General features: G+C 41.5%; 1 protein-coding gene across 1 annotated transcript in view; it reads left to right on the top strand.

The window, feature by feature from the left end:
- The window catches only part of CACNA1I (calcium voltage-gated channel subunit alpha1 I), a 183,910-nt gene that overhangs the window by 7,488 nt on the left and 153,025 nt on the right, over positions 1-23,397 (top strand). The gene's annotated exons all lie outside the window — the stretch shown is intronic.

Raw genomic sequence — 23,397 nt, 5'->3', positions numbered from 1 at the left:
GCTCCACCCCCAAATCTCCAGGAGTTTCCAAACCTGGATCTGGCAACCCTACTTGATAGCTGAGTTATTAACTTTGCCTGTGTGGTGATACCATTCGTATGGAATTAGACAATAGGAAAGAGGCTCATACACCTGTTTTGGCTACCTGCTTATTTGTTTTATTCACATATAGTTTGTCTTTCCTGCTGCAACCCAGAGTGGATTATAAAATATGAGAAACAATGTAATAAAGAAAAACAGTGTAAGACGTGCCATAAACAGTGCAGCACCTGGTTTACAAAAAGGAGAAAAACGAACAGTGTAACAACTGGACTATAAAAATTAGAAAACAATATAGTACAAACATAATGCATACAATAAACAGCTCAACAAGCTACAACCCTAATCCCTTTATGAAAGTGCCCTTCTGACCACTTCCATTTACTACAGCTCTATTCCCTTTGTTACAAATGCCCTCCTGAATGTGAAAAGGGACTAGAATAAGAGTGGAGAACCTGCTGGCAGAATAACGGGAGTTACTGGCACCCTGATATTCTTGAGTTGTGTCCTGCAAACTGAAGGGAAGGTAGCATTGCCCTTAGAAGCAAATAGGAAAATGTGTCCTCCTTCAAGAGACTCCAGCATTACAGACCACTGTTATAGTGGAGATTCCTATGTGGTTTAACATGCCGCTGCATCTCTCTTTGTCTGCGATGACAGTATCCACTGTAAAAATAAGGCAAGAAGGAAACCCAGTCATTTGCAGGTATTGTTTCTGCCTCTACTGTAACCCACTCTGAGCCCACAAGACAGGGCAGGCTGTCCTATCAGAGAAATAAAAGCAGTCTACATATCGGCTACATAACAGCAAGTTTGCCTGTTTTGTTGGCTCAGTTGCGCTCCGCTCCCCCATTCCCCCCATGCAAATTCCCCATGACGGTTTCTCCTAACTAAATTCCAGTGTCTGTTCACTGCCCTTCTCGCCCCCACTCCCCGTGCAATTTAGCAGCTTCAAGAGGAAGACTCCGCTGTCACTAAAAATGTACTGTTGCCATGGTGATGAGAATTGACATCACTAGAACTTTATCTCCTCCCCCCAACCCAGCCTGGCTTATGGAGTGGATTTTAAAATAAAAGGCCCTAAATCAATATTTTCCTTCTTTGCTGTTTCCCTTAAGAAATCAGACAGCTCCCTAAACAAATGCATCTTTTTGCTGGGATAAATAAAACATGCAAGTGCAAAGAGAGGTGATGAGTCTCTGTTCCTGGGACTTGGAGTCTCTCTCAAGTCACCTGGTAATCCTTGGCTGCAGGTACTCAGGTGTCTAATGTAGCCTGTATTTGGCGGATGCTTTCCAAGCATCAGATTGTTTTCTCTCCCACTTGTGTGGGATATTTTCTCCTGTGATTACTGGTACGCATTTTAAGAGCTGGCCTTTGATTACTGACACCCAGCTAGTGACATCTTACCTTAAAGGATCTGCTTCTTCCTAAGATTGTTAAGCAGCAAGTCCTTAATGCTGAGCAAACAAAAATCACTTGTCAATTTTTGAAAAGATAAAGGCTATATATACGTGCAACTATAATCTAGGCGGGAGACTGGACGTACAGATCTCAAGAGAACATCGCCAAATGTTTAGGTTATGATTTCCCCTCCACTGGGCTTCATCTGATTTTTGCTGCTTGCAGTGGGTGATTAACTCTACTGGCACTGAGTCATCAGCTAACTGAACTGTCATGTTGTCTAACCTAATTTCAGGTGAAAGTTGCTTCGTGGCAGGTTGGGATGTTTACTTTGTCTGTCTTGAAACTATTCAAAACATTAGTTAAGAGATTTTGCTATAGTTGGGTAACAAGGACATGCAGGAGACAAAGTAATAAACCTGCTTTGGAGCTGTGCCTCTTCAGACTGCAGGTTCTGGCTTGCGTGATTAACATATCCCCCATACAAAGCACATCCTCTGCATGTACAAAACTACACGTGAAGGGGAAGACTCCTCACCTGGTCTTCTCCCTCATGCCAAATGTCACAGTGCAAAATGTTTTTAACACAGAAGCATTCAGTCATGTGAGCCTTTTGCAATCCAGCAACAGGTTTATAAGTAGGCCTAGATCTAGTCTTGCAAGGTCTGGGTTACTCGCTGCTCAGATTTAGGCAAGTTATGTTAATCAATGTGGAGAGAAGTTGAGAAACTTGCAAGTGAATTGACCTGGGCATTGTTTTCTTATAATGTAACAAGCTCAATCCTTTAGAAATTGTTTTATTTTAATTGGTGATACCGTTGCTTAGGAAACTAAAATGAAAGTGTATCAGCAAAATTTGGAGAATAAGCCTCAAAATGGGGAGAACTGCCTTAAAATTGGTCTTTCCCAAGCGGGATGGAGTTGGCAGCTTGTAAGACTGACATTCTTAGTCCTGTATATCCAGAACAATCCAGTTTCTTAGGTCCGAACTACATCTTACAAGGGGCACGTGTCTGCCACTGGCCCACCTCTTCCCAAAGGGATCTTGTAAAAAAATGCATTTTCCATATCCTTTCACTTTTAATAGGTATCACCAGAGAACTGGGACATGGATTGGCAGCCACAATCCCCCTTACAATATCTATTTAGGCTCTGAAATATGACACCTAATCAGTCGAAAACAGTAACCTTGAAGTGCAGACCATCTCTATTCTGCTTGAACTGTGAACCACTTTCCAAATTTAGGTCAGGTTGGAACTGATGATGAACTACAGTCGATAAATTTACAGTACAATCCTATGTAGTTACTCTGTGCTAAGCACACTGAAGTTAATGGGTTTAGATTGGAATATCTCTGCATAGGATTTCACTGTTAATAACCTATTAACAGTTATTTCCTGTAAATAGCTGTATTTGTGGGTTAGGAGGGAATTTCTTTTTTTAATCAACCCATGCACCAAATGGTGCATCCTACTTTCTTGAGTCATTTCAGTGGAAGTTATTGAAACCCTGACTGTCATTAAACCAGCACCTTTGACATTGGTCTGCCCTCGTCCTCCTTGCTCAGTATTTGCAGCACACTGTAATTTGGGTGATCGTAGGCTATAATTTATTTAAGTTTGTACGTAATTGCATCCAACTGCATACGTGCCTTAACCATCGTCTTTATCAGCCTTCCCCTTTTATCTTGTTTCTTTTTCCTTTGTCTGCTTTTTTTTTTGGTGGCACGTTTTTATCAGTAATCTGTGTAATTTAAAACTTTAATGTATTAACGGTATAATATGAGGATGGCAGCAGTAAAATACTAATAATGTAGAGAATGATCCAACCAAAATTAAGCATTTCAAGTCTGCATTCATAAAACTATGTAGTCAGTTTTAAAAGTACTTAAATTTGGCTAGCTATTCAATAGACAATGAACAATCTTTCATCTCCTTGGTTTGAATTTTTACCAGTAAACTTATATAATCATTAGCATGGGTTGGATCCTATGGTTAGTCAAATGGAAGGTACTACTGGTGGTGGATCTTTCCTATTTATTCATTCATACATACATACCCTACCCTTTCCCCCAAATGGGACACAAACTGTGCATTCCTAAGGAGAGTTACTCCGGGCTTAGACTGGAGTAACTCTCCTTAGGAATGAGCTGAAAATGACTTACATGGTTCTCCTCTCCTCCATTTCACAACCCTGTGAGGTAGGTTAGGCTGAGAATGTGCGACTGGCCCTAGGCCACCCAGCAAACTTCCATGGCAGATTTAAACCTGGGTCTCTCCTACATTCTAACTACTACACAACACTGGCGCTCTTCCTGCTGTGTGTTTCCCATGTTGTACCTCAGGAGGTGGTAAGCTCTCCTTCCCTGGAGGTTTTTAAGAAGAGGTTAGATGGCCATTTGTCAGCAATGCTGATTCTGTGACCTTAGGCAGATGATGAGAGGGAAGGCATCTTGGCCATCTTCTGGTCACTGGGGGTGTGGGGGCGGGGGAGGTAGTTGTGAATGTCCTGCATTGTGCAGGGGGTTAGACTAGATGATCCTGGTGGTCCCTTCCAACTCTATGATTCTATGATTCTACCTTTGTGAACCAGAAAAAGGCATTGCTGGAGGATGCAGGATCCACATGGATAACTTATTCTTGCAGGTTTGCCCAGTTCCCCTTCCTATATTTAGTGTGATTTTATCCATGGGATCTCATGCTCCCCCTTCCCCACACTCACACAATACCTTTGCATGGGTCTTAGATGACTGTTGTGGGAAGGGAATGGCAGGGAGACATTTACTACTGCTCGTGCCTTTTGATTACACAACCATAGGATCCAACCTGGGTTAATGACTCCTGTATCAGTGTTCTCAATTAAGAACTGGAGTAGTAGCTAAAAAAACAAAACCCAGCTGTGATCTTGGAAGTTTCCAGTTCAAAACTAACTTCTGCCATGAATTTACTAGATGGTTTTGAGAAGACTCTCTTGAGAAGATGGTTTTGAGAAGACTCTCACCCCCCACTATCAGCCTATAATGGTAGTAATGCTGGCTGATGTTAGAGGGTATTTGTAAGGATTGCAGCTCCCTATCCAAACTGATTTTTATGTTAGAATGAATTTGTATATATTATATATTCATTCATCAATAAAACCATTGTCTGCCTAGAATGTATAAAACCTCTTTAATTTTCATTGTGAAATATAAAGGATAAGAATTACTCGATCAACTGGAGATAAAAGTTGGGTAGAACTTTCCATTTTGATTTCCATTTGGGAGTACATCTAGATGCACAGCAGACATTGTTCAATGTGTCCTAGTTTTATTGAGAATTGTTTCAAATTAATGTTGTATAATTATAACAAAAAATAAATAAAATAAATTGTTTTTTAAACAATTTTATTATTTTCCATAATATCATATTCATACTTTCAACAGTTAATAAAAATCATCAACAAAGAGAAAAAAAAGGAAAATATAATATTGTTGAAAGTATATTTTGTCTTTAAGTAAAAAATTAAACTTCTCCTTCACCCCCCTCCATCTTATTATAAATTTGTGTACTCTTTTGTATAAAAATTCTAATCCAATAATATTTTATATAATTAAATATAGTTTCTTGTTTACTATCAATTAAATTGTAATTAGGTACGATTTCATAACATAGATTCCATTATTTCAGATTAACCATAATACCGTATAGTAATTATAACTATTAATTATTAGTCATTATTTTTAATGGTAAAAATGGATTAGATCAATGAATAACCTTTAAACGTCCCCATTTGAAATTCATTTTCACAGTAAACCCTCCACACCTCCCATTCACCCATAAATTGTACATTGTCTTTTTGGTTTATCAATGCAGTAAATTTTGCCGTTTCCATCAATTCTAACATCTTTTGTATCCAGTCTTTTTTGTCTGGAATTTCCATTGTCTTCCATTTAGCTGCATATATTAATCTTGCAGCAGTGGTGGCATAAATAAAAAATGTTCTTTGAGTTAAAATAAAATCTGGTATCATGCTTAATAACATCATCTCAGGTGTTTTAGGTACATTGTTTTGTATAATCAACCTTATTTCATTATAAATAATGTCCCAATTTTTTTTCGCTTTTTCACAAGTCTACCACATATGATGAAATGAACCTATTTCAGTATTACATTTCCAACACTTCGGGGACATTGATTTGTAAGACATTGCCAGTTTTTTAGGTGTTAGATACCACCTATACATCATCTTGTAGATATTTTCTCTTAATGATTGAGAAAGTATGGGTTTCATATCTCGTGACCAGAGTCTTTCCCATTTATTTAACAGTATATCATGGCCCAACATCTGTGCCCAACTAATCATAGTGGGTTTTATTCTTTCCTGCTCGCAATAAAGTTCTAACAGTAACTTGTACATCTTGGATATTAAATGATCATTTGTATCCAATAAAAGTTTTTGAAAGATTGATTTGTTTTTAGAAAATCCAGTTTTCAAGTCCTGAAGAACAAAAATGAATAAGATGTACTCTTTTACTTATAGCCCTTTTTAGAGGAAATACCACAATGATGACATTTTGATAGACTTGTCTAGATGTTGAGAAATTCTAGAATTGAATTAATATGCCAGGGAAAAAATCTTAGGGATATAATTATTTACTTATTTATGAAAACGTTTATACCCCACCTTTCCGTGTGGTTCAAGGCAATTTACAATAATAGGTTAAAAAAAACACACAGTTAAATAGATAAAACAAACAAACCCCAATTACTTCTTGATCAATTAATTATGTTGTTATCAATCCTAACTTTACCAGTGATCCATTGTGGATTAATTTCATATATAGTTGCTGCTGCAAGAATATGCTGCGTAAATCTTTTCTGTTGTCAAATGAACTGGAAAACAAATTTTATGGTTACTCCAGGACCAACCAGTTTCAATATCACAGTGAAAGAAGCAAGACAAAGATGTAATCACTTTATTCAGAAGTAAACATTTTTATCCATCACTGGGAAATCAAAGTTCACACTTCACTTAATGTGAAATGCAAGTTTATTTATTGTGATTTTATCTTCATATTGAATTATTAAAATATAATTTGCAAGAAAGAAAGAAAGGTCTGGCCGAATAATGACCATACTGTTCTTTTTAGCCTGGAGCTGGCAGCCGTGTAACTTTGAATTACGTGCAGAAGCTGCAGTCCTTGGCATCTGTAGTTAAAAAGATCAGGTAGTAGGTCATGTGACTTCAGTATATGCAAGATCTGTCTATGTATAAGCCAGCATTGTGGCTTATACTGGTTAGAGTGCCAGACTAAGATCTTGGAGACCCTGGTCTGAATCCCTGCATTCAGGAAAGAAACGAGGCCACACCACACCAGTGGGCAGGAGGCCACACCAGTGGGCAGGAGAAGGCAAAGGAGAGCAAGGTGCAAGGCTGAGAGTTGATCTAGCACTTCTAGATCCCTGCACGTTTTGCAGTTCGCTTCATCAGGGGGTCATGTATAGAAATTTGTCAACTCCCACTTTGATTCAGTTGTTCATAATTTCTATAAAAGATCCCCCGACTAAGCAAATCTTGAATCCCAGCATTGCCATGGAAGCTCCTTGAGAGAGCTTGGTTGGTTGGTTTTTTTTTAATATGCTGACTTTCTCTACCACTTAAGGGAGACTCAAACCAGCTTACAATCATCTTCCCTTCCACTCCCCACAACAGACACCCTGTGAGGTAGGTGAGGCTGAGAGATCTCTAACAGAGCTGTAACTTGCCCAAGGTCGCCCAGCTGGCTTCGTGTGTAGGAGCGGGGAAACCAACCCGGTTCACCAGATTAGCCTCCGCCGCTTATGTGGAGGAGTGGGGAATCAAACCCGGTTCTCCAGATCAGAGTCCACTGCTCCAAACCACTGCTCTTAACCACTACACCACCTTGGGCCAGTGAGCCACTCTCAGTGTTGCTGTGATGATAAAATGGAGGAGAACAGTGCTGAGAGCTACTTTAGGTCCCCACTGGGGAGAAAAGCAGGGAACAAATAAATAAAACTAGGGTAGGAGGGACAAAGAGTCAGCAAAATGGGCACAAAAGATCAAATTATTAAAATTATGCAACGTTTTCAGTACAAAATGCTTTCGAGATATCTGTTTGTTGAGATGCTTAGTGAGGGCCCACAGGCTAGGCAGAATGGTGCCACTGCAGTTTCTCCTTGCTTGAACCTCTCACAGTCAAGCACAGTCAGCCACTGAATGCTGCTAAGTGAGGTGGATAAAAATTGAGTTCTATGATCTTGGACAGCAGCTGCTTGCAGGATTTTTTACATTCCGGTTTCTGTGCAGGAGCAGTCTTTCTGAGCAACAAGAATTTCCACTGCAGGACTCTTAAAGGATACAGCCTTAAACCTGCCCCCAGAACCAGTTGCTATGGGAGAGGGAGGTGCCATAGACATGAGTAGTTGTGTCACAAGGGCTGGATGGAAGTGCAGTGTGAAATTTTATTCCATTTATATTCTGCTCTACCTGCTAAGTTCAAGGCTCAGGTTGAATAATGACATTTTATTAAATATAAAATTAAATCTGCATTAAATTAAAATAATCATAGACATGCATGCACACATCCTGGCTAACTTATCTCTACCCACAAATTGCCTTTCCTGACAGAAAAAACGTTTTTTCCTCCCTACATTTTTTAATTTTAAAAAATAATTGTCACCCCCAAACAGAAAAAAAAATTGAAAACATAAAATATAACAACAACGGTAGCATCTATAAACGCTTTCCAAATATCTCAAAATATGTCCTTGTGCAATTGTTTTCTAAATGCCATATGTTCAAATGTTGATAAGGTTGTAAGGTCCTCAATCCACTGGATTACTGGAGGTGAGCATTTATCTTTCCAGTGTAGTAATATAAGTCTTCTAGCAACAGTAAGGGCACAGGAGGTCCTTTTTCATTGACCATCAGTTAGCCCCCAGGAGACAGGCATACAGTTTAAAGGTACACAAGCATTCCTCAAAAACCAAGGAATATTCTAATACAAAATTGATATTAGTAATTACTTCCTCCCCAAAAGACTGAATAACTGATCAGGTCTAAAGCATATGTTTAAGAGATGTGTCTTGTAAAATACAGCATCAATTATTAGACTCTTTATTTTACTTTGCACTACCTTTACACTTTACTTAGTTGCTAAAAACGCTTAAAGAATTTTCCTTCCCACATGGGAAAGCATATCCATGTTCAGATGAGAGGACACATACTGCTTTCATGCTTTTTTCTTACATGAAAGTGCCTTTCTATGTAAACTAGGCATATCTTGTGGCCAAACCCTTACGGCCAATGGTTTGGGGTTAGTGGGACTCTACCTGCCCCAGGGGAGGGAAAATGGGGGAAATGTTGCTGGAAGTCCCCTCAAACATGGGCAGGGAATAAGGGGTCTTGGTATGATTCCAGGCAATATTAGCCTTTGCTTTGCCTTGAGGACAGCTTTGCTGAATGCTTTAGAGCATGTGCAGCAAAAACAGACAAACAAAAACCCAAAGAAGCTGCTTGTCTCTTTAAAATGAAAAGAGTTTGTTCAGGTGCTAGGAAGAGGATAAAAGAATGGGGATTCTAAATAAGGCATTGGATTAGGAGTTAAGGAAATTATCATGCAAATTCCACCAAAGGCAATACACAAAAAGAAAAGCTTAAACCATATCTAAATTGTACTTCCCTAAATTGCTAAATACCTTTTGCTGGAATTTCCCACTGGAATCCTAACTTCCTTGCATTGACTGTGCTGTACCTCCAAACAAAGAACGCCAAACGAAGACTGCTCTTGGCTCCCGTTACTCTTTAAAATCTTAACGCCACATTGTTCAATTGGCTTAGTTTCTCATCGGCATGAAGTTCCTGCTTCAATCCCCTCAATTGTAAGGGGGTATTGTAAAACATCCTGTTGCTGGCTATCTGTTCCTAGAATAGAATTAATCTCTGTACCCCAAAATGGGTGCATTGCTGGCTTTTATGACCTGGCTTATGTTTCACAGACACAGAGATAAGGTTTTATAAGGGCTTATCGAAGGATCTCCAGAGCACCACAGCCCATCTAAATAGTTCTGCATGTAGGGACTGTATTTTGGAAGTCATGCTTTCTCAGATGCATACATAAAAGATTTAAAGTCAGATGAATAGACTTTTATTTTTTCAAGGATCGGTCCAGAATTTTAGGCACTGTTGGCTTCTTCTAACTTTGAAAATAAGTTGGATGCCAGGCTTGCCTTTTAAAAATCTGGCTTGGATCAAAATCCTCAGCTCCCCTGAGAGCCATGCAGTCCACACTCACTCACCACTTGAAATGACTGCTCGTGTCTCCACACATTAACTTCAACATGTCCCCACAACTCTTAATGGGGCCTGACACTTTCGCTCCTTAGGTTTTGATGGAAATGTTAACATAACAAGGGTGTGAAATGATCATAACAATGTGCATCAAGGAATGGGGGTCATAGTTGGGAGGCTTTCAGGAAGCTTTTCCTTGATTAAATAAAAAAATTACTCAATTAAGTTATTCACTACTCGGGGGTGTTGAGTGTCTCTGCTCTAGAACTGCACACCAAAGTAACTCTGTAATTAGTAATTAATTTTTCGCTCCCAGATGATATGTCTTATTCAGTGCTAAGAGAAGAAACAGAGTAAAAACCTCAATTGGTATAAAAGCAGAAGGGCTGAAATTACATCCTGTCTAACTGTTCTGATACCTTCTAGAAAGCTATATTCAGATCAAGAGCTTGGGAAAGAGGGTGGAAGGGACCTTAATGAAAGCTGCTGCAAGCCCTGTGATTAGAATGTTCCGCCAAGGATACTTCTGCAACTTTTAGCTGCAGAACAACACAATAATGAGAGCAGAGCTAGGCAGGTTGGGTAGCTGGGTGGGAGAGACAGTGAAATATGCTGGGGGGACAAGATTAATGCTAGCAAGTTACTGAGAGAGAATTGAGTCTTTGCAAAGGGAGGGCCCTAAGAACTCCTGGGGAACATACATCAATAGAAATGGTTTGTGTATAAAGCACAATAGCATTATGCATGTGCCATAAAGTCTCAGTCAACTTATGGAGATCCCAGCAAGATGCTTTCAAGGCAATTGAGAAGCGGAGGTGGTTTGCCATTGCCAGACACAGAGCTGGGGGAAGGAGCGCCCAGGGGTGGGGGGCATGTCACACGAGCGTGCATGTGCCCGCTGGAGCCAAGCGCTGGTGGCTAGAGGGTCAGTCACCATGACATGCTTGCCCACCCCCTGGCCTCACGCATCTGCTTTAGGCATGGTGCGTACGACAAGGAAGGGCGGGCAGCTAAATGCTGGGTGGCAGCATGCGCACCAGCCACACCACGGGCAGGCAGCCGCACCTGTGCTGCAGCACGGTGGCAGCGCTCCTCTTCTTCATGCCCATGCTGGCGCCCCACCTCCTTGCATCCCCCAGCCGCCCCCCCCCCAAGATCCAGCCCTGGCCATTGCCATCCTTTGCAGAGCATGCCTTGGTGGTCCCCCATCCAAGTACTGACCCTGCCTAGCTTCTGAGATCTGACGAGATCAGGCTATACCATGCCGTCTTCCCTCCCAAAATAGCATTACTTAAGAGCATAAGAATGACCTGACTGGATCAGACCAAGTTCAGAATTTTGCTTCCAGCAGCAGTCACCTGATACCCTAGCAGTAGGCTTACCAGGTTCCCCCTCGTCTGGCGGGAGGCTTTTGGGGCAGAGGTGAGGTGAGGTGAGATTGCGTGCGCGGCTGCGCCAATGCAATCACATAACTTCTGGTTTACACCTGGAAGTGCTACATCGCAAGGGGCCTTTACCATACTTGGAGTTTGAGTGGTAAAAGGCACATTGTGATGCATTTACACCCAGAAGTGCCTCATCGCAACAGGCCTTTTACCACTCACCTTTTACCACTTTTACCCCTTGCAATGTGGTGCTTCCGGGTGTAAACCAGAAGTGATGTGGTGCCGCGGGCAGGCGCTTGGACGCATGTTGCCCGCCGACCCCAGCTGGTTGGCGGGCAGCCAAGTGGATTGGTGGGTGTTTTCCCACCACCACCTGGCACTTGGCAACCCTACCTAGCAGTTTATAGGGAGGGTGTGAAGATGCTGACTTTAGCTTATTTAGTTGGGTATTCAGAAATATACTGCCTCTGTATAGTGATTGTAGTTATGTATCAAAAGTATTGCAAATACTGCTGTATTTATTATATTACAGTGAACTAACCATTTTTCCAAATGCCTGTGGCACCCCCTTTCCCTGTAGAACAACCAGTCTCCAGGTGAGTCAGATGTGGGCACCAGGAAAATCTTTGGCAGTTGGATACTTTAAAAAAATCTCATATTCCAGTGCCAAAATATCCAATAAAAGTGTGGGGAAATATTCCTATTGGGAAGGCATGTGAAGAATTTATATTCTTCTGCACTTTACTGTTATTATTCAAGAGGGACATGGATTCTGAATAGTTATAACTCTTACCTTGTAGGCTGGATGTGTTAGTATGGACCAATCACATTGCCTTCCTCAGTTCCAAGAGAAATCAGTAACCATATTATTAATGCAGGCAAGATGGACCATTCAGGGTGTGCTTTATATAGATTTGGCTGCTTCATTTCTTGCAGCAAAGTTTTAAAATGCAGCATTTTGAGTCTGTGTCGCAAAGCTTACCCACTGTCAGGAATTGGTTTGCTGGTTAATGGATCGTGGGTCCCCTATTGCTGCGTTGCTGTTTCTAGGGCACTTTGCCATTTTGATCTTTGCAGATGAGCCGGGATGCACTTTCCATAACGAGGGCTGATGGCCTGTGCCTTGTGTGACACTCACCACCCACTTAAGCAATTTAGCTGCTTGTTTGCTCTCTTGCCCGCCCTTTGCTTGCTCCACCATGTCATTGCCATTAGCACTAACGGGGCACACTAACCAGACAGTAATTGATTCTTAAAGAGCTAGGAGGCTGAGATGCTGCTTCTTCCCTTTTCCTCTCTATTGCAACAACTGTCAGAAAAGTTTACCAGACTTTGACTAGGACGGGAGTTTTCCTTCCTGAGACAAAATAGCTGCCCTGAACTGAATAGAAGACTAGTTAAAATGACCGAGATTAAGTAAAAAGTCCTTGAAATCTAGAGGGTGACTTGAAATATAAGATAGGAAACAAATGGAGTGCAGCACATGTAGCGCCAAGAGAGACTTCTCTGACAGGGGCAGTCACACATATTTTTTCCGCATGTCTGTTTTGTTACTGTACAAAGTGGTGGTGGTGGGGGGTAGAGATCTGGTTTTTTTCCATCCAAAATGGAGTGTTAGAGTGCAGAATGAAACTCTCCCCATATATTACCTCACTTTGCTGTTTCTTCACACACACACACCCGCAGTCCAATTCATTTACTGTTGTCAGAGCTGAGCTAGGATAAAAATGCTTCAGGCCAACAGAGTATGGTGAAGTGAGGTGGGGGAGAGAGGTTCTCTTTACTGTTGCTTTTTTGTTTGGCAGAAAAGAGACACACACACACCCACATCCCATTCCACTCACATACCTAATATGTGAATGGAGCAGACACTTGAATAAATTATATATGGCTGTCCTTGCGGCATCTAGTTAGATCCACTGAGGAGAAAAAAGGCTGGTTCACATAGCTGTAGTCCTTGCCATTCTTGAACACCCAAAGTACATTTTTTATCTTGCCCTTCCTCTCAGGTTGCCAACCTTCCGGTGGTGGCTAGAGATCTCCTGCTATTACAACTGATCTCCAGGTGACAGAGATCAGTTCACCTGGAGAAAATGGCCACTTGCAAGGTGGACTCTATGGCATTATACCCCATTGAAGTCCCTCCCCAAACCATGCCCTCCTCAGGCTCCACCCCCAGAATCTCCATGTATTTCCCAGACCGAAGCTGGCTACCCTACCTTCCTCTGAGGACCAGCCGCATTCTATGGAGGACACAGTTCTCCCTTCCCATTTTATCCGCAGACCAACCTTATGAGGTTGGTTAGGTTGAATGATAATGACAAGCCCAAGGTCACCCACCAAGTTTCATGGCCAAGTGAGTATTTGAATTCAGATTTACTGGATCCTAGACTGACACTGTAACTTCTACACTACATGTTGGACAGAAAATTGCCTCATGAATGCCATTCATTCCTACCTCTACCAGTAGGCTTTTTGCTGGTTTTTTATTGTTGTTGTTAGTATATTGGATGACCCAGGCTAGCCCAATCTCATCGGATCTCAGATGCTAAGCGTGGTTGGTCCTGGTCAGTATTTGGTTGGGAGACCACCAAGGAATACCAGGGTCGCTTCCAGTGTGGGTATTCTATTGCTGCGCAAATGCCTCTGAGGGCCAAACTAGACAAGATGGGCATCTTCGAGTTTGCCCTGGCAATTCTTTCTGAAATAAAGTTTGTCAAGAACTTGTCAGACTCAAAACAGTGAAGAGGAGGGCTTGGTTAAAGGTTATCATATTACAAGCAGATTTACCCTATGATCCAAGGGAAAGGTAGCGGCAAGTTGTAGAGAAACGCTGCTTGCATTAAATTATCTTCCAAGCCATGTGCTTAGATCCTTTCACAGAGGAGCTTTCCCCTCCACTTTAATAGCGGTTTAGCTTCCTAATCCCTTCCTGTATTTACCTCTCAAATATATTAGCAGCAAGTGAACTTCCATTTCCATATGATGGAGGGTGTTGACATCCTAATGCTGTTGTGGGCAGCAGAAAGGGTGCACAGACTTTGGTAATAGACTTTGGTGACGTCTCAGATTTGGCTGCCTTTTGCCTGTAGGGGATAACCATTCAGTGCAAATGTGCAATTTTTTTGTTTCTTGTAACTGCTACATATAATGTGTGTGTCAATCAAAGTGCATTCTTTAAAATAATAAGCCCAATTATAGAATCATAGAGTTGGAAGGGACCACCAGGATCATCTAGTCCAACCCCATGCACAATGCAGGAAATTCACAACTACCTCCCACACACACATCCCCAGTGACCCCTACTCCATGCCCAGAGGATGGAATTACGTATCACAACCATTTAAAATGTGATCTAGAGGGGATCATGATCTATGTGGTATACTTGTGGGGAGAGGAAGTATACCAAATTATGCAAAGGTGAAAAGAGGTGGTGTGTGACATGCTTTGTAGCATGGTGTGGCTTAGGGGTGGAGTATCTGCTTGGCATGCAGAAGGTCCACGGTTCAACCCCCGGCATCTCCAGGTAAAAGGATGAGAAGGAGGTAATGTGGAAAATCTCTGCCTGAGTCCTTGGGCAGCCAGTGCAAGCCTGAGTAGACAGTACTGACTTTGCTAGCCCACTGGCCTGATTCAGTATAAGACAGCCTTATATGTTCATGTGACTGCACTTTCTACAATAGCAGACTCAGATTATTTGTGTTTGTAAAAAGGCATCTAATCTTCATTTGAAGTATTTAAGTAATACAAAAACATCTATTGCTTAACTTGACAGTCTTATTTGTAGGTCACCAATCTTCTTTATAATTTGTATGTGAAATACTTCTGTGTGTCTGTTGGCATTCCTTATCCACCTTGGAGAGCCAGTGTGTGTGATTATTTATCTTTCTCCAATTCCTGTTCACTTGCCCAGCCTCTGTCCACTGCTGATGGTTCTTATGAACCACCTATATCTTTCCGAGTCATTTTTGTTTAACAGGAGCTCACATATTTTTTATTATGTGCACAAAATCCCATCTGCTTCTCTCTCTGAGCTCCAGGGGGGGTATATCAATGCCACTGCATTTCAAGAAACGAATCATTTCACTCAATTACTCCAAATGTGAACAAACGGGGAAAGGGAGGGGGATGAGAAAGAGCAGGAGAAAACAATCACAACAGTTTGACAGGTTTACCTCCTTGCCTTTCAAAATGTGTCCCTCTGACAACTGCTTTTGTCAACAATTTTGACATATGTGTTTGGCCAGACAGAGCAGCACCGAGTGATAGATCACAGGGAGCAGCCCTTGGGTTAGAAGCACGGAGGGGATGAGACTGGGGTCTAGTGCTGGAGACGAAGGGCTGATTCAGCAGCTAGAGCAAACTTTGATATTTAATAATGCATGAAGCGAATTAGGTGCTGACAGCTTTCAAGCTCGAACCCTTCTATGTGTAATTACCTACTGTTGAACTTACAAAATGTCTTACTTTTGGAGAGGAGTTGGGGGCACATTATGTTTAAGCACTTATGTATAGCTCCTGATCTGCAAAAGGAATGATAATCCTCATTGTATTCATCTTTACAATAACCCTGTGAAGTCGGTCGCTGTTACTCCTGTTTTGCAGATTTATTGCTGAAACCAGGAGATAAATCACTTGTCTAAATGGCTGAGCTGGAAGTTGAACTCCTGTTTCTCAAGTCCATACAAATTTCTCACTTGACTAACTATTGCCCCTTTGCCCAATTTTTGCTCATACTGAACAAATTCCAGAGGGGGTAGCCATTGTTAATCTGTTGCAGCAAAAACAATGAAGGAGTCTTGTGGCATTATAAAGACTGACTAATTTATTGCAGTATAAGCTCTTGGGTTGGATCCAGCTAGTTTTTCTGCTGGTGAAAAAGGCAGGATGGAGTAACCTTTGACCACCAAAAAGTCTACACTAGGGATCATGGGACGTGCATGGGGGAAAGACATACGTGACCAGGGAGGGGGCCTATTTTAAAGAGGGGGATTGAATAAGATATAGCCCCCAACCCAAAAAAAGTTGGCTAGATTCAACTCCTTGTGATCTGGAGCATGAAGCAGTTGCCTAAGTGAGTAGGTCGAAATACTCTGAGTGCTGAGAGACAAAAAAAAATTATGTGAGATGCCAAAAGATTAAGCATCGCAAGAGATAGCTGTAGATTTGCCACAGTAACAGACAGCACAAATGAATTAATTATTCATTCACATAAATTCAAGATTCAGTCAGCATGGGTGTGACCCACTCCTGGCAACCACTTGAGATAAATAGGCATAGCAGCCATGTAGACAGACCTCTAAAGCAGGACAGTTGCTGCCTATAGTGATGCAGCCATTCTCAGGGTTTGTTGCCAATTAATTTCAGTTGCAAATTTGCTAATGGCTTCCAGTTGTGACAATTTCACACTGGATTCTCCTTTAGAAGCCTTTGGTGACTTGATAATTTGTCTATTTTCTTGTTTAGACACTACTGGCTTGGCCTGTGTAAACTGAAGAAGGCCATTGGTTCATTCCATAATAGTTATTACCCAAATGGATATGGAAACATAGCTGGCTCCGGGCTTTGTTCTAAGGGGTTGTTTTGGGGTCTCATCTCCACTATTTATTTATTTAGAAATGTTTTATAAGAATAAGAAAGGCCCTACTGGATCAGACCAAGGCCCATCAAGTCCAGCAGTCTGTTAACACAACTAGGTGCTTCTAGGAAGCCCACAAACAAGACGACTGCAGCAGCATTATCCTGCCTGTGTTCCACAGCACCCAATATAATAGGCATGCTCCTCTGATACTAGAGAGAATAGGTATGCAGCATGACTACTATCCATTCTAACTAATAGCCATGAATGCCCCTTTCCTCCATGAATACGTCCACTCCTCTCTTAAAGCCCTCCAAGCTGGCAGCCATCACCACATCGTGGGGCAGGGAGTTCCACAATTTAACTATGCGTTTTGTGAAAAAATACTTCCTTTTATCTGTTTTGAATCTCTCACCCTCCAGCTTTAGCGGATGACCCCGTGGTCTAGTATTATGAGAGAGGGAGAAAAACTTCTCCCTGTCCACTCTCTCCAAACCATACATAATTTTATAGACCTCTATCATGTCTCCCCTCAGCCCCCTTCTTTCCAAGCTAAACAGCCCTAAGCGTCTTAACCGCTCCCCATAGGACAGTTGCTCTAGTCCCCTAATCATTTTGGTTGCTCTTTTCTGCACCTTCTCAAGCTCTGTAATATCCTTTTTTAGGTGTGGTGACCAGAACTGTACACAGTATTCCAAGTGTGGTCTCACCATAGATTTATACAAGGGCAGTATGATATCAGCAGTTTTATTCTCTGTTCCTCGTCTAATTATGGCCAGCATGGAATTTGCCTTTTTTACAAAATTGTCACCCCAGTGCAGTTACTTAACAAACTTTGTTTTATATGACCAAGGATTTCCAAGGTTTTCAAGGCACAACATTTTTGCTTACACTGTTATCTATTTCTCTAAGGAGCGTTACCTGTTTGTGCTATTTACACTTATTTTTAAATTTATAATCATTCAAGAGTCCTTGATGCTTTTCAGGTGGATCACGTTGCTTGGAGCTTGTCATAAAATGCCTCTTCACCTGTAAAAAGAGAAGGAGGGGGCTGAACTACATGATCTAAGCTGTTACCTTGAGATAGAATGGCTAAATAAGCCTACTTTCACATCCTCCTCCTAAGAATAAGGGGGGGGGGGAATTGTTCAGTCCCTATCCTGGCTTCAATTTAAAAGCAATAGCTTGGTTATGGTGGGTAGACTCTGACTCCATGTGGGACCACATGGTACCAGTGGGGGAGAATTTTGACATGATAGAGACTACAGGCAGGCATATTCCAGGTACAGAAAGCATGTTCAGAATATATGTTCACCACAAAGAAACGGAAAATGGAATGATTACTTACATGTACATATGGGACTAGTCTCAGGCATGAGAGTTTTATCTTTGGTATTATGACGTCAACCAAAAGCCAGTGCTTTCCAAGGAAGTCACTACACGCATTTGGCTGCCGTTCTTCAAGCGTACAGCAATCAAACATAGAGAAATCAAGTGCAAGGTGTTCCAGTAAGACAGACTCAGACATTCATGTGCAGCAGTGGCCATGTTGCCCAGAAATGTTCATTTGCAATGCATATGCCAAAAGCAAGTTCACTCCTTACTGTTCACATGATCATTATAGCGGTCACCCTGAATGCGTAAGAACCAAGCTGGAAGACAATAACCCTACCCTGTCAGAGCTTGGTTCTTGCCTGTCATATGTCTGTTACCAAGGCAGTCCCTAGATTTCCAGGCATCCTGGAGAAAAACTTAGGTGTGCTCCTCTACCTTTTGCAGGTAGCAGGAAGGTACAAATTTTGGATGCTATGTCACCTCTCCTGGGTCAACAGAAGTAGAGTAATGTAGGCAGAGGGAACTGTACCTAATAACTGCCTCCTTCTGGTCCCTTACAAGACAAGACAAATTTCTCTCATCTAACGAATGAGCCTATTCTGACTGTCAGTTAAACGGAACAATTTAATTAATCCTTACAGTATGCTAAAATTTATAAATTTCATTAATTAGACAAAAGTCTAGTTTTATAAAGTAGACAAAAATTAATAATGTTATATAAGCAGCTTCTAGTCTGCCCCATGAAAGAGTAAAACAAACGTCACATATAAATTGAACCTGTTCATTTACTGGTTAAAATATCCATTACTCTGTTTCAATAAATGTGGCATTTCATGTGATTTAATGAAGGGAAAAGGTTCTGTTGTCAGACAAACCATTTATTGTTTGGGGTGGAAATCATCTCGAATGCATCACCTGATTCGAGGGAAGAACATAAATTGTTTATGACAGTGCCATCAGCCCTGAAAATGCTTCCACGGAGACCACTCTGAATTTTAATATGATTCATGAATTAATCGATGAATTATACCAATTAATTCTATCAGCTCTAATCCCTTTTGCTTAATGTGTTCAAGCAAGGCTAAGGAGATTTGGGTTTTGCTTTTGATCTGGTTTTCTATGTCACCGTGCCTCGGTTCTTGCTTTTGTAAACTGCAGCTAGCAAAAGCTAACCAGCCATAAAAAGGACTTATTACAGTTCTGCCATTTGCCCCAAAAGATATAGAAAAATATACAGGTAGCATTCCACCTAGGAAGCTCAGTAAATTTGCTCTTACCTTTCAGTACTCAGGCCACTGAATCTAAACTCACTGAGATGACTGACAAACCCTTGAGTGCTTATATATTTTCATTTTTTTCAATACCCTTAGTTAGCCATTACATTTATTTTAAACAGTCCCATTCTACTTCTGTATGGCTATTCTGCTTTTTTGCATTGGATTATCATGCCATCCATTGGTCATAAACAGTTGAGATAAGTGCTTTTTCATCCCAAATTTTGTAATATGCCATTGATTTCAATGGCTTACATCTAAGAGCGAGTGCTTTGGATTGACAGCCTTTTGAAGAGTACAGAGGCAGTGCTGGATTTACGTATAAGCTAAACAAGCTATAGCTTAGGGCCCCACTCTCTTGGGGGCCCCCAAAAAATTTAAAGGAAAAAAAACTGGATGTACATTTCCAAAATATAAGATAAAAAAACAAATAAAATAAAACCTACATACAGCAACAGTGTTTTGTGTTTTGTAGGATCCTATGATGTAAGTAATGGGCCCCGCCTGCTAGCCTGCTCCCTAAAATATCACTGGTTTGCTCATTTCTATATATAAATTACCATACAGCATATATTCAACACAAAAAACAGTAACAATTTGTTGTTGACAAAGGCCTGCTGGACATACAAAGGGCCCCATTACCTTCAATAACTTAGGGCCTCATCAAACCTAAATCCGGCCCTGTACAGAGGCCACTCATATTTTTAATTTTTTTTAAAGAAACAAAATATTTCCTCTTAGAAGCTCTCAGACTGACAAGGGCGAGAAAGCAGTGCTTGTGTGCCCCCCCCCCCCCTGCAACACAGTCAGCATGCACCCTTCCGTTTCTTAGAACAGCTCTGCTTGAAAGGTCATTCAGGTGGCAAGTTTTTTTTTTTTTTTAACAAGCCCAAGCGCTTGCGTCTTCCTTCACTGGGGCAAGCATGCAGTAGAGACACAAGACGCCTGGTGTGAATCTTTGACTCACCAAAGCCAGCAAAGGATCTTATTGATTTCCAAGAAGCAAACCCAACATTGGAGTCAAATCTCTATAAGGGAGATGCACAATTCATTCGCTCTCTCTCTCTTAATGCTTCCTACATTTAAGGCTATTCTAAGAGCACATGAAACTGTCTTACACTGAATCAGACCATCGGTCCATCAAAGTCAATATTGTCTACTCAGACTAGTAGTGGCTCTCTGGAGTTTTAGGCTTTCACATCACCTACAACCTCAACCCTTCTGAAGATGCCAGGGATTGAATCTGGGACCTTCTGCATGCTAACAGATGTTCTGCCACTGAGCCACAGCCTCTCTGCCCAAGAGTCCAAGGCCTAAGAGCCCTAAAGGCATTTTCACCAGTGCTGCTGCTTAAAGTGACTTTTCTTTTACTGGATTTGTAACGTAAAGCCTCTGATGGCCACAATGCTGATTTGTATTACAAATGCCCGTGTTCTTTCCTCTTATTGTTCTGCATTAACCATTGCTCTGGATAGCTCTGCTCAGGCCTGATTCAGATTTAGGTATGTACTTTACAAACCCTAGGCATCTAGTTAGCTTTCCTATACCAGATCATTTAACTCCTAGCCACAGGTACATCTTAGGTTGTTTATGCATGGGTACTTTCACTCATGTTCACCCCCAGTCTGTCTCGGTTGTTCCTTGGAGTTATGCATGAGTTTTTTGTCCATTAGAGATGACCTCACAGCCAGCCCTCACAAATCCCTGGATCTCCTGTTCCTCTATTAACCCAATTCTTCGATCTCTCCTAAGATCACCCTGGGTGAAATCCCCATGCCTAAGGCAAAGCGCGGGACATGGAAGCTTGGGGTAGGGATATTTTTCTCACAGAAAGCACTACAGCCAATTACAAAGCAGTGTGTCAAGGGGCGCGGATTCAAATGCTTCCTGCTTCCTCGGAGTTCTTCCTGAGCAGAAGAAAGGATTTTAAAAACGAGGCTTGGATTCCCCTCCCCCATTTCTTTTAGAGAGCTACATTTTTTAAAATGTTTTTTCAGGGCACTTGGGTTTCGGGGGGGGGGCTTTCATCTCACAGTAAGCACTACAACCAATTACAAAGCAGCATTTCAAGGGGCGGGGACTCAAATGCTTCCTGATTTGAACTTGGAGACTGCTGGTGCGTAGATCCACAACAGGAAAGTGTGGGTCTAGCGAGCAACAAACGTCAGGTAAAACTTTCATGCATAAACGACCTTAGTAATGTTATAGGTTTGTTCTGGGTATAGTACACAAGCAAATACCATTAGAGAATCTCTGCTTCCATTCTAAGCTTTTTTTTTTAATTAAAGCTTGTCTATTGTACTCTTAACATAGACTAAATCCAGAAAGCATTATACTGTCCATCCATCATTATTACATAGATAATTAAAAGAGAGCAATTAATGAGCCCATAAACGTTTCTTACTCCTAAAGTAAGCAGGTCACAGGCAAAGAGCCAGAGACTCGTCTGAGAAGAAGCTGTCAATCAATATAACTTCCCATATTTATAAGCTTTTAAAATAATCTCCTAACAACAGCTAACTGTCCCACTTGATGTGGTGCACATTTTTGGCTCACTCATTACCTTATAACTTCAAATATACAAAGTTATCTATACTTAAAGTGTCTTCTTAAGATAAAAAATAGCAAGAATGAACTAATATTTTTATATACTCTTATTTTAAAATAATGATTACAAGTTTCTCATACAAATGAATATCTTTCGGCCCTTAACCAATACTCCCATCCTTGAACCGTATCTTCATATCTTTGAAGGTGGACATTCTTCTGATTCTTAGATACTTCTGCACCTGGGCCTCAACAAATTGTATTTATTAATAATGGGTTAGACAGCTTCTAATCTACACAAGGCCATATGGTTGTTACCACTTTGTATTCTTCTTACTGCTCTTCAAGGCTATTCTGTGTCTCTAGACTCCCTTTTTGACATGCTTTCCTGAGAGGCCAGGTGTGTTCTGTTTATATGTGCCACAACATCTCCTATGATCTTTTTGGTCAAGTCCAACTGTTCCCCTAAATTTCTGGACATATCCATGATACCATGCTCATCCACACAAACAGCTGTGTGCCTTCTCCACCACTGCATCTTCTCTACATAAAGCAAGAGAACAACCCAGTCAGATGGCTTGAGGCTTTGCTCCATCTAGACTCAGAATTACCCCAAGCCCCTCTTCCTGCATATGAAGCCTCAGATCTTGCTCGGTCTTTTTTTTTTTTTTAATACAATAGTGAAAAGTTTTGAGCTTGACAGGCAGCTCTGCTCCAAATCAAATCCTTGGACTTCTCCAGCTGCAGTCGCTGTTCTAGCTTTCCTCTTGAATATCTCATCACTGTTCCTTCCTGCACTTATCACCTCCAACAGAGGAGCTTGATTAGCCTTCCCAGGGAGCTGCCCCGAAATAATTTTTGATAAGCCCAAAGAGCCACGTCCTGACACGCCTGCCTCCATAGCCTCATTTCCCTCCACAGTTGCTGTCTGCCACCCCAGTCCTTTCCAAAACCAGGGCTGGAACCAGAATTGTACCATGTATGGAGATGTAGTCTTCCTTCCCTTCTACATAGTTTATTCAGAGCCCAGTGTTTGCTCTGCCTTACCACAGCACATGGATTGTTCTTGCCCATCATGCCACTGGGACAAGAGTACCATCTTCAAAGAGAGAAATGTGATATCTCTCCCTGTACCTTTTCTACAACTCTGTAGGCAGAGGAAGGAAAAGAAGCCAGTGTCAGCTTCTGATTACCTCAGTGACAGCATGTCAGCCAAATCCCACTTCCCATGTTGGTTAGACTAGATGGCCCAGTGATGAAAGGCCTGACACTTGCTCTGCACTTATCTTTCTCCTGTGGGTGAGGAGTGCACTGTTCTATCAGCACTGACACTCTGGTTACAACACAGCACCTTATCCCTTGCGACAGACAAAACAGGTAAATGCCAGAGAGGAAGTGGGTCCAGTGGAGTCTCCTGGCTTGTTCCTGATGACTTGTCAGAGCTGCCCTTTCAGCTTTTCTGTATTCCAAAGGGTATTGATTATGGGGCTAGATGTTCTACCTTGGGACTCTGGTGTCTTCTCTTGTAAAGCACTGGGGGCGATTG

The sequence above is a fragment of the Euleptes europaea genome, chromosome 3 (genome assembly GCF_029931775.1).
Source record: "Euleptes europaea isolate rEulEur1 chromosome 3, rEulEur1.hap1, whole genome shotgun sequence".
Lineage (NCBI taxonomy): Eukaryota > Metazoa > Chordata > Lepidosauria > Squamata > Sphaerodactylidae > Euleptes > Euleptes europaea.
This window is presented reverse-complemented; position numbering and strand designations above follow the sequence as displayed.